Source organism: Lycorma delicatula, chromosome 6 (genome assembly GCF_047948215.1).
Source record: "Lycorma delicatula isolate Av1 chromosome 6, ASM4794821v1, whole genome shotgun sequence".
NCBI lineage: Eukaryota > Metazoa > Arthropoda > Insecta > Hemiptera > Fulgoridae > Lycorma > Lycorma delicatula.
In genome coordinates, this window is record NC_134460.1 from 163,157,855 (window position 1) to 163,170,875 (window position 13,021).

General features: G+C 33.2%; 1 protein-coding gene across 2 annotated transcripts in view; it reads left to right on the forward strand.

Moving 5' to 3' along the window:
- Spn (protein phosphatase 1 regulatory subunit spinophilin) overlaps positions 1-13,021 on the forward strand; it is a 470,769-nt gene that overhangs the window by 154,569 nt on the left and 303,179 nt on the right. For both annotated transcript variants that reach the window (XM_075368965.1, XM_075368964.1), the window contains exon 2: positions 5,393-5,480. The gene's annotated coding sequence lies outside the window, so the exon portion shown is untranslated. The remainder of the gene's footprint in view (positions 1-5,392; positions 5,481-13,021) is intronic.

Below are 13,021 nucleotides of genomic sequence, written 5' to 3' on the forward strand. Positions count from 1 at the left end.
GATAACAGTCAACGTACGTACGTTGATTTTTTTTTTGAAAATGCACAATTTATATATATTACCTACCGAAACATACATATATATATATATATATATATATATATAATTAATAAAATTAAAAGATGTACAACTTATTAAATGTGCAGTCATTAAAATAAATTAAAAACTAGGTAAAATAAATTATTATCGTAGTCTGAACTGTATATCGTAATCAGTAATAACTATTTTTTGTTCTACATATTCCAGTGTAGATAAGAGAGTACTAGTATCATATTATTTTATTGGTCTTTCAATGATCGAAACGTAATCTAGATATGACGAATCTGATACGGATGAAGATCTCTTTTCTCTTTTTGAAACAATTCGTAAAATAATCGATATCTATATATATAAAAAATAATGTTTGTTTGTTTGTCTCATATTTGGTCCTATTCCATTCATCCGATTGCGATGAAACTTTGGTGAGTTGTGCACACGTTCGCGAAGGTTTCTGAATTAGTTTGGACCCGCTAGATGGCGCTGTGGTCGAGATATTTCGAAAAATTGTATTTATGGTCCGATTTGGCTCGTATTCAGATTATATATTAGTTATCTGAAAAGAGAAAATGTTCCATAAACTATCTATACCCGCTAGGTGGCGTCGGTCTCGAGGTATTTACGAAACAAACAAATATACAAACAGACTTTCTCTTCTATACGTATAAAAGTTAATATTTGTTTGTGTGTCCGCCTTAGACTAATAAACTACTGGATCAATTTTGACGCAGGTTTTGCAAAATGGTCCGCGATGTCCGGAGAAGGTTTAAAGCTATTGAAATCCTTGATGTGAGCAGTAGAAAGAAAGTTATAGGGGTATTTTGAACCGACTACTGTGTTTAGAGAGTAGTTTGAATTAAATCCGATAGGTAGTGCTGTTTTGCCGATTGGATTTATTTACATTCTGACTTTTATGAAGTGAAAGATTAATTTTTTTGAAGTTGGCAATGTTCAGTTTTTCATGTTTTATCAAACTTTCAAAATATATATCTGTATATATCAAAATGTTAAGTACGTTTGTGTACGGCTACAAAAACTCAAAATGTTCTGCACCGATTGAGCTCAAATTTTAGCACGATATATGACCCGCATCAATGATTGTTTTTATCTATTTTTCGCATCAGTAACATACCCGCGACCGCGAGAAAACAGTTTTTTTAACGGTCAGCTGTGTACCAGTGACCGCGCCATCTACCAGAAGCGAGGGGAACACTCGCCATACTAACTAACGACAACCGCAGTCACATGTGAAACAATACCTGTTCCCAATTACATTGCTTATTAACAAAAAAAAAAGTATCCGCTTGCATCCGATTCAGATTATTACACAATCTGAATTAAATATTCACTTTAATCTAGGTACTTTTGTGTGATCGTGTCGTGATTGAGCTGCGCCTTTCACCAAGCTCTGAATTTATTAGAAAACGACCAACAGTGGGATATATGTATTAATGACGCGGGCAACACTGCACATCCAAACCAAATTCGCGTATTATTCGCAGTTATATTGACCGCTTGCTTCCCTTCATATCCCACAGAGTTACGGGAAAGATATCGATCGCATATGGCTGAGGATATTTTGCATAGAGTACGCCTTGAAAATACCAATACGACCGTGGAATTTACAGAAGGCATTTACAACGAAGCATCGATAAATATTGAAGACAAGTGCTTAGCTATTGCAAATAAAGTTCTTAGTCGATCCGGAATGGCAGCACCCACCCGAGCTGCGATTGCTTCATTTGATGTGGATTTACGCCGTGAACAGAGTTACAACATCGGTGATCTTCAGTCATACGTCCGATCAAACATTCCCAAATTAACGCGTGAACAGAAAGGCATTTACGATCGCATAATGCAAATGATAAATGCGGAGTTGGGGGGGGACCTTCTTCTTGGATGCGCCAGGAGGAACTGGGAAAACATTCCTCATTAGATTGTTTCTAGCAACGGTTCGATCAAAAAATGACAATTATCCTATTGTGGAATATTAATCGGCCAAAACTCTGCAACGGCACCCGACTTGCAGTTAAGAAATTGATGAATAACGTAGTGGAAGCGACGATTTTAACGGGGCCTTTCAAAGGTGAAGATGTCCTCATTCCTCGAATACCCGTAATCCCGACCGATACACCATTTTAATTTAAAAGATTGCAATTCCCAATTCGATTGGCATTTGCAATCGCAATCGATAAAGCTCAAGGTCAATCTTTAGAATCGTGTTGTTTAGATTTAGATGCGGATTGCTTCTCACATGGACAACTGTATGTGCGTGTTCCCGAGTCGGCAAACCAGATAGCCTTTATATCTACGCAGACAGTGGAAAAACAAAAAAATATTGCATATCCACAAGTATTGCAAAATTGAACTTCTGTGAATCGTATGCTTTGTTTTGTTTCACATTTCTCATCCATGCAACTAGAATGTGCCACAGCGAAGCGAGGCGGGTAGAGCTAGTATATATGTATATATATATAAATGAATGTTTTTTTTGTTTGTACCTTACGCGTTCCTATACCATTCATCCGATTGCGATGAAACTTTCATGAGTTGTGCTTACCCCCGTGCGTTCTAATCTAATTTTCAGAATTAGATTGGACCCGCTAGGTGGCGCCGGGGTCGAGATATTTCGGAAAACTTTATGATCCGATTTGGCTCATATTCAGAATATACATTAATTAAGTGAAAAGATATATTTTTACAAAAAAATGATCCCGCTAGGTGGCGCTGGGGGTCAAGATATTTCGAAAAATATTATTTACGTTCCGATTTGGCTTATATTCAGAACATATATTAGTTACGTGAAATGATATATTTTGGTGAAAAAGGGAAGAAGGGGAAAAAGAAAAACCGGAAAGTGGGGAAGAGGTGAAAAAAGGAAAGGTTAAATTTTGTGAAGTTCCGTAACGCTTAGTTTTTTTAATGTTTTATCAAACTTTCCATCGTGTTCATTTAATCTATATATATACTCAAATCTAGCAATAGCAAAGCATTGTCGGGTCTGCTAGTTATTTATAAAATCTTCCGGGTGGTTTTCTAGAGATGTGCGGGTTAGATTACGATTAATAGTCACCGTAAAAATAGACTTGTGCACCCGCTACGAATGTACTAGAACAAATATAAGGGTATTATTACGATTTTAATTCAGCTTTAACATTAAAAACGTAACGGCGCTGTGCACAAAAAATCATTTCTGCTCAATACTTTTTATTTTTTATTTATTTATTTTTTACAGGAAAAAGTCAACTCAGGACCACACAAATCTCTTCTTTTTAGCTTCATTTCTGTTTTTCTATGCGTTCGTCATTTTCTCGACACGGTTTCGGTTTTTTTTCACGTGTTAATTTTCATTTTGCCCTTCTTTTTTCAGCTACAAGGACTTTTTTATGTTGTAAATTATTCTTTAGAAGTTATCTCTTCGTAACGGTCTCTTCTTTTAACGCTATTCTTTGAAGGTTCTTTTACATCTGTTTCAGGTAATTCTATTTGCTTAGGGTATTCCGCATCTGTCAAAGATTTATTTATTTCTGTTTGGGTCCTACCTGGTTATACGCTCCAAAAAATTTAACCTTGTTTTCCTCGTCGTTGGTTTTAGGTAATCCTGATTTTGGCAGATCTTGTTACATTTTAGTCTATATTCTTATGTTACCTTTGGACCGTGGGTTTTTCTTATTAAAATTTTTTTCAGTCTTAACAATTTTTCGAGATTAGTTAGGGGTTGTGTTTCACTACTGTACCCTGTATTACTAACTAGTTTATTTATTTATAACGGTTTTTTTTAATAGTTAATACCCTTAATAGGCTCGAACTTGTGCCTGGGAATATACACGCCTGTTTTTATTTCTTCCTCTAAATGTTATAAAAATTATTAATAATTAATATTAATTGTAAATTAATAAAAATTATCAGCTTGCATTACGGTGCTCATCCGTACTGCCGGGTTAATTGTCCGCAATAACTCGATTGTTTCTCAACGTATTTTTACAAATAAGGTGTCATTTTGTTAAAAATAAAATGCTTAATAGTTTCTTTAATAAGTAAAATTTGATCAAACAAATAATTACAAAGATATTGAAGATTACAAAATTTGAATGGCTGCCGGCCGCCGTTTTGAAAGTTTCGAATTGACGTTTTCAAAAATGTTTTATTTTGTAGAATAAGACGCTAGTCTTGGATTTTCCAAATTTAATTAATGTAGGTTTACCTGATCATAAATAATATTTTTTGTTGAAAATCACAAAATTGCGTCCAGAAGGAAAAAGCTAAATAGGACTTATATCGTCGATATGAACTTTTATACTCGTTTTGGTGTCCTGAATAGGTTACCGAAGTTCGGCTAATACGTCCCGGAACAATCCGTATACCTTTTTTTAGAGGTAGGGAATAAATTTTAAGAAGTATTTTTCTACAAATATTCGTACGTAAGTTAAAGTTAAAAAAATTACTTATAAAGATTTCTCTAAATCCTCACTTCTTTCAGTAAAGGCTAAAATAAGGAAAAAGTAAATTTTCGAAAAACTTTACTGCATTTTAGGTCCGGGGTCCATGATTTAAAAAAAAAATTGTTGACGTTTCTTAGCTCTGAATATGAAGTATAAATTTTAAATAAAATTGTTGAAAAATATTTTTACCGAAGGGTTATAAACTTTTTTGCACATTTTGGTGATCTGAAGTTCGGAGAATATGACCCGGAATAACCTGTACATATCTCTCTCTCTCTCTATATATATATATCTGTGTGTGTGTGTGTGTGTGTGTGTGTGTGTGTGTGTGTGTGCGCACACACACACACATTTTTAACAACTCCCCTTTAATAAAAATTGTTTATTCATGTTGTCCAATCATTTTTTAATGTTACGATATCTTATTTGTTTTGACAATTTGGTTGTTTTATTTCTTCATTTATTTAAGTCCTAGATCAGCCCGGTGGGGACTCGTCGCAAATCAGTTGTTTAACAGCTGATATTCGAAGAGGAAGGTTCAATTCCTTGTAAAAATTAGTTACTTTTATACGGATTTGAATACTAGACTTTGGATACCGGTGTACTTGGTGGTTGGGGTTCAATTAACCGTACTTTTCAAGAATGGTCTGCTTGAGTCTGTATAAGACAACATTCCATTCGCATGTCATACATATCATCCTCATCTCATTTCTGCCGAGGAGGGGGAGTTGCTTATTGTTCACTAGTTGAATAGATTGCAACGTTCACATTAGAAAATATAAGATAAAAATAAATCCGTTTAAGTTTACGAAATTGATTAAAATTACCAGGGTAAGAATGATTATTTTAGTTATATAACATATATATGTATCCATTTCAAGTTATTTATTTGTTTACTTTGTTTTATTTTACAGTTGTAAGTGAAACGTTAGCGTCGCACTATCATTGATGAGCAGTGGGTTTAGAGGAGGCAATTTTATCATTTATCTACAATTAACACCGGTAAGTAATATAATTTTTTCTTTGCAAATAAATTCATGTTTATTAATTATAATTTTAATTTATAATCATACAAACTATTCCGTGATATTCCTGCTAAATTTTACAAACGTATTTCTTTGATTAAAAAAAAGTAAAGCAGTGGTTCAGTATTTGACGGTTTTTCGTTCAGAATTATTTCGGACGAAACCGATTGACGTGAAATTTGGACAACCATTAGGGAATAGCGCAAGGAACAACATTTATATAGTGCTGATGTGTGCTTTTACTCCGGGGGGTGGATGCCACCCTTCTGCGCGGTAGAAATTATTAAATTAAAAATAACCGCGGGAATAAATTTTAAGCAAAAAATTTTCTATAATAATCTTTGGCAGAGTCAATACTTTTTGAGTTATTCGTAATTGAAAATGTTGATTTTTCACGAATTATTAAAAAACCTTACGTTTTATCGAAAAAATTATATTAGCAAAAATTAAGCTTATAAAATAACGAAGAGATTGTTTTTTTTGTATTTTTTTTTTTTTTTGTAGATGTTATGTCTCGTTGAAGATAACAAATTTTTTGTTCACCGAAAACTGAAGTCGAACCTTTCAACGTTAAATAACGGAAAAACGGAAACTTTTTCGAGGAATCGTACTTGAAAACACTTTTAAAATTAGCTTAGGTAAAAGACATTAACATGAAAACTAACGGAGTTATGATGAAAATAAAATGGTCGTCTCGCTTTTTCGGAGGAAAAATCGGCAATGAAACAAATGACTTTTCCGGAAGAATTGGAATTGAACGTAATCCTTTTACAATTTACTCTATTTAAATTTTAACAATATGCTGTAGAAATTTAACCGATTTGGATTGACTAGATTTGAAAAAAATTTCAAATTTGAAAATCTTTTTGAAATTTTTAAAAAAATTTTCTGGTTTTTTACAATAATTCAAAAACTAAAGAAAATACGTAAAAAAAATGCTAGAGTACAAAAATTTAGTTTCTTTTTTTACTGAAACTTTTTTTATATTTCTGTAGAATAAAAATCGATTGAGATATCATCGTTAGAAGTTTGCATTTGAGTGCGAGGACCACCTTCCCCAAGCCCTTTAAACTGAAAAATTTCAGAAACGAAGGGCTCAAGGAATCTAAACTTTACATGCCTATAGGCCTTGAAATTCTCTGCAAAATGGCTTTATGAGCGATTGGATAGCTTAAAAGTTAAGAATGTTATGGTTGAAAAAACAATCCCATTTTTTCGGTGAAATTTTCGGAGCGTTTAATTTTTTATATTCTCGACAGTTTGGTAGCATTTATGAATACATGGTTTGGAACGTTGTAATAAATTATATTTGCAACTGTAAAAAGTTTGTAATTCATAATAAATGCACAATTAAAACATTTTAAGCTGTTGAAAACTTAAGTTTTTTCGTCATTAGGGTGAATTCTAGGGGTTGCAACGTTGTAACCCCTATTTACGATGAGTATCGTAAATATGACTTAGAATATGAAAAAAAATTTATTCTACATATTTAAATGATTTTGAGCTACAAAACACTTACATCTATAATTTTAACAATTTTTTTTTTCATAAGGAGTGCTTATTAAGGGTTGAAACGTTTCAATAAGTTATAAATTATATAATAAGCAATAAAAGGATTTAAATTCATTATAAATGCACCATTAAAACATTTAATTTCGTCATTAGGATGAATTCTAGGGGTTGCAACGTTGTAACACATCGTAAATATGTTTTAGAATATGAAAAAAAATTATTCTACATATTTAAATGATTTTGAGCTACAAAACACTTACATCTATAATTTTAACAATTTTTTTTCATAAGGAGTGCTTATTAAGGGTTGAAACGTTTCAATAAGTTATAAATTATATTATAAGCAGTAAAAGGATTATAATTCATTATAAATGCACCATTAAAACATTTCAAACTGATGAAAAGTAATTTTTTTTAATTTCATCATTAGGGGTGGTTTATAAGGGTTGAAACGTAGTAAAACATCATAAATTATATTCCACAACATAAAAGAATGTTTATTTTACATATTTAAACATGATTTCAATCTATGAAAGGTTTAGGAATATGGTTATTGAATTTTTTTAACCCCCCAAAAAACAAAAAGGACACATCAGGAACCATATATTTTTTGAAGCATGGAGTTAGATAAGCTTAATTACAAATTTTCATGAAGATGTCCGAAAGAATTCTGAGATAATACTCTATTTTTATCGTCAAACATTGGACTATAAAGATCATATTTGTCCTTAATTGTACTGATTTCGTAGTATGTTTACCTACAAATTTCGCTTCAATTGTAGAATGAGATCATATTGGCATAACTGGATACTGATTATGTAGGAAGATTGATAATTTCACAAATTTTTTTTTGATCAAAATCGCCTTTGATCTAAAAAAATTTATTGGTCCAAAACTAAATCTCCAGTATTTTCTTTGAAAATTGTAAACCTCACCAAAAATTAATTAAGTTGAAAAACACACTTTTTAGGTTGATGCGAATTTAATTTTCTTAAATTGTGAATAAATAAATAAAACTTTGTGTATCGAAATTTGTACAGAATTTTTATTGTTTAAAAATTGATTTATGTAATATCATCTTAAAAACCCCATATTTTACGAGTTGTTAAATAAAAGTCAAACCTGTTTTTCAGGTTTGACTTTTATTTTTTAAAAAAATAGTCCAAAAAATGGCAAAATGTTGTTATAATTTTATTTATTTTGAGTAGTTAATACAATTTTTCTGTAACTTTTTTAATAATGTTTCGGTAGTTTTAAATATCCTAAATTGGCTATAAAAGTTGTATAAAAAAAGGCCAATATTTTAATAGTTTTTCATAACTTTAGTTCAAAAAAAATCGGGAGGTGTTGTGTCGGGGCGCACGGCCGTTGGTTTAACGTGAAACGTTAAGACCTTTAATGAACTTCCTCCGAACTACAGACCGACAAGCTTATGTGTGGAGTTAAGCGGCAGAGCCGCCATCGCATGTTTTGAACTAAACCGAAAGTCTCCGACGGAAAATTTTAGTTCCTTCATTTGGCCAACTCTACAGATAAATTGCTCGGTCTGTATATCAGCGAGTCGCTTTTAGTATATCGGATTTGAAATAAAAACGAGACATCGACTGTGTACTAAATTCAACTTTAAAATAAAACAGACACTAAATGGTACGTGATATTTATTTCGACTAATATTCAACTACAATTTTGTTCAACACTGGTCTTTGATATGAGAAGTAAGAGATGTAAAGATATAATAGCAGCGGTAGAGGTGCTCGCGCCGTCGGCGTCGTTCACTGAATGCGCCTTGTCGGCTTTGCGACGCTCCCAAAACAATCTCGTTCGCTCGGCACCGGACATCGGGTTACCTGTGCGTGGCACATAACCTCCCCTTTCCAACGATGTATGCAATTTATATTTCCGGCTGGCTTTTGCGTGGGCTGAGGCTGACATATTGAATTTTTATACTTTTTTACACGTTTACTTTAATTTCTTACACATAACTATTGTCATAAATACACTTGTTATTACTTAAATCGATCTATCTTGACAAACCCTAAACCTAAACGCACGAATCACCGCGTTATCACGTCTAAGTAGTGAGCTACACTGAATGAAAATGAGCGAGAGCGCCAGTTTTTTTAGGTCTATCTGCGTTGTGCCCCCTCCCCGCCAACCCGTTCTCCAGTGACGCAAATTCATAGTCACATAGGCAAGCTAAGCGTGTAAGTTATAAAGTGACGCCGCATTTACGTCTCTGAGACTAATAGTTAGGAAGTTATTAAGGAAGGACGATATAGACCTTTTCGTTACGTTACAAATTTCTGTTCTGCTATCCGTATGTTTCGATGCGATTTTAAAGACGTTTCACGTTAAAAAAAAAATCTTATACAAACGAATCTGTAAACGTCTTCATATCTGGCTGACCACCATTTTGTGATTTTTAAATAGAAATGAATATTTCCAGAAAAAATTGAGCTATTGTAAAAAATTTGACATTTACTTGGTAAATTAAATTCTCCATGAAAATAAATATATGAATTTTATGTTCGTAAATTTCAAATTAGCGGCTGACTTAAAGCTTCATTCCACCCAGTAACTAAAAAAAACTTGCATAATTAGGAAGTAGTTGTTTATTTTAACCGACGTTTTAAGCTTTTTTCATTTTGATTAAAATGTGATTTTTTTAAAAGTGAATTTCAAAGTTTTTTCAGAAGATTCTGAGGTTCAAATTATAGTAAAAGTTAGGTACTTTTATATGGATTTGAATAAGAGACAGTGGTTACCGGTGTATGTTGGTCGGTTGGGGTCATCTCAGGAATAGTCGGCCTGAGTCTGTACAATTCTACACTTCATTTACAAGTCATTCCTATCATCCTCAGTTTATTGGACCAGGAGAGGAGGTTGCTTATTTGTCACTCTCTCTCTCTCTCTCTTTTTCTAGTAACCGCCGTAAGGTATTACTTCAGAGGATGATTGTATCAATGTAAATGAAATATAGTCTTGTACAATTTGAATTCGACCGTCCGACGTGTTTTGTATGTATTGATTTGTTAATAATTAATTATTAACTTCCGAATGTAAAAAAAAAAACTACAATTAATAATTATTCAATAATAACAATAAAAAAAAGTATTAAAAAAATATCAGAAGTTATTCTTATTTATTTATTACCAGAAAGAAATTTACCTATCCCGATACAAAAACACAAGACAAAGTAAATCCTATTAAGGCAAATATTATTGCACGTGCGCACATCTGGTTGAAAACTTAACCTAAAATTACAATCACAAAATATATATAAAATTACTCATAAACATCAAAAGGTATACGTCAGCCAAATTATTAACGACTAAATTACGTGTAACATTTATAATTTTATAATCATTACATATTTATAATCCTTTGATAATTTAACACTTCTTAACCCTAGCAAATATAAACGCCGATATTTCAACGGTATAATCCTATTCACAAAGTGATAGCGTCGAAGTCATCGACGTATATAAAATTCGATATAACAATCTGGATAGCGATCCGATCCTATCAGTTATTAAGAGAAAATTAAAAAGAAAACAATTTGCGAAAATAAATTATATAAATAAAAAACCACTAGGTGAAGTTAAAGATGCTAATATTTTATATCGGAAGAAATGCTGGCATAAGTGTGACCCATCTCTAGTTATATTTAAAGGGGACAGTATCAATATTGAAAATTGTTTTTATTCTCGTTATTCTTTGGTCATATCATATACTTTGATTGACTTATCTCGTTTGACACGATCCAGTGTGTTCTATTGGCCAAATTTAAATCGTCTTAAATAATTTGTTTTACAGCTGATTTTCGGATTCGAAAGTTCTGAGGTTCAAATCCTGGTAAACCTTAGTTACTTTTATACGGATTTGAATACTAGACAGTGGATAAGTGTTCTTTGATGGTTTTTTTTTTTTAACCTCCGGATCCGCAGTTAAGCATTTTTTCCGCAGAGGATGAGATGAATGTTTTGTAGCGTGTGTGAAAAATGCCATGCCTGACCGGGATTCGAACCCGGGACCTCTGGGTGAACCTTTGATGGTTTGGGTTTAATTAACCACACGTCTCAGGAATGGTCAGCCTTCTTTCCTTTTTTCTATTTATCATCCGGGAATTACGGTCAGGTATTACTTCAGAGGATGATATGTATGAGTGTAAGTGAAGTGTAGTCCTGTACGGTTTCACGTCGATCGTTTCTGAGATGTGTGGTTAATTGAAACCCGACCGCCAAAGAACACCGGTATCCGCTATCTAGTATTCAAATCAAGTCAGATCTTGACCGCTGGAAGTCTCGACTTTCAAAATCGGCTGATTTGCGAAGACGAGACTAGACCAACCCGGTGGGGAGGAATGGTTGGCCTGAGTCTGTTCAAGATTACACGTCATACATATCATCTCAATGAGCCATGGAGGGGGTGCTTATTGTTCACTAACTGCTGAATTGATTGCAATGTACACGTTAGGTAAATATAAAAATATGATTTGTGTTTTATATTATAAATTTATGTTCTTGATAAGTTAAAGGTTTTTTTAAATATACGAATTATTGTGTTTCTTTTTTTTATCTTTGTATAATGGCTTATCATTTATAGCTTTTGTATTAATATTGCGAATGTACGATTTAATATTTTTATTATTATTGTATATAAAACTGAAAATTATTTACTATTTCTTTTATAAATGTAATTTTTATATTTCAAGAAAAACTTATCAGGCTATAAATTAGTTACGATATTATTTAATGCGACCGTTTTTATTTATTACTTATTGATAATGATAGCATGATTAAATGTAGTGCCTTTGTGTATTTGCAATTTTTAGTATAGTTATTGCACTTTTTTGTACATGATTTTATATTTCTTTATCAAATATTTCCTTTTAGTTATTTGAATTACTTAATTGTAATGACTAACGTATCACTTTAATCATAATTTTCCATTATTGTTATGTTCAATTGTAATACTGTATTTGGTAATGGAAAATAAATTTGCTGTTTTCATTTTTACGGAATACCGTTGTTCCTAAAATCCTACCGTTCTTCTTGCACGGTTTTTTATCTTCATTTTTTCTTATATGTAGCTGTATATTACTTGTGCGCTATAGTTATACCGAGTTCAGCGTAAGAGCTATCCTAGCTGTTGTTTCATGCAGTGACATCTTACTACAGCGTGTGCGATTGTGTTAGTGCAGTAACGGAACGGAACGCAAGGATATCGGAGGGTGCAATACTCTCCTACTAATCGCAGTATACGGACTTGTGTCCTGTGCTGCTGGTTGATTCTAATGGACTGGCGGGTTATAAATATAAAAATGGCGTCGATTCATTCGGTAAAATTTGGACTAGGTTCCGATCCAATGGAGGGTTTTAACGAGGGACCCGGCGGAACGACGCAATAATGAGTTTATCTTTCGTGACGCTCTCCCTTTCCGCTCAGAGCGGGCTGAAATCCTTTGTTTAAGGGGTCATCGTCTTGTAAGGAGAGGACGCCGGGGTCGATTTTAGGGCCTGTACTTCCTTAATTTTTTTTTCATTTTTAAAGATGTGTTTTGGTCAGGTGGTTCTAGGACGTTGCGTCCCAGAGCTAATCCGGTAATCGAGAAAGTGGGGTCGGGATGGTAGAGCAGTATTGTACCGGATGACTCGATTTATTAGTCCTTCCTAGTATAAGACGAGACAAAAAACGGGAAATTTTTAAACGCATAGCGGTAACCGTGTACAGTTGCCAGTACTGCTTTATGCAGAGGCAAACTTGTCACTCGGTCATCATGTAGCGATGGAACGGTCAACAGCGTGCTTTCGCCGTAAAAATGTTTTAGAAAATCAACGATAGTTTGGAAGGTGCACAGAGGGAGTTTCGACGGCATTTCAATTTAGGACGTGTTCCGTCAAAGCACGCGATAAAAACCTAGATTCAAAACTTTGAAGACACTCGGTCGGCTCTGAAAAAGAAACCGACAGGACGACCAAGAAGTGCTGGTACTGCACACATTGT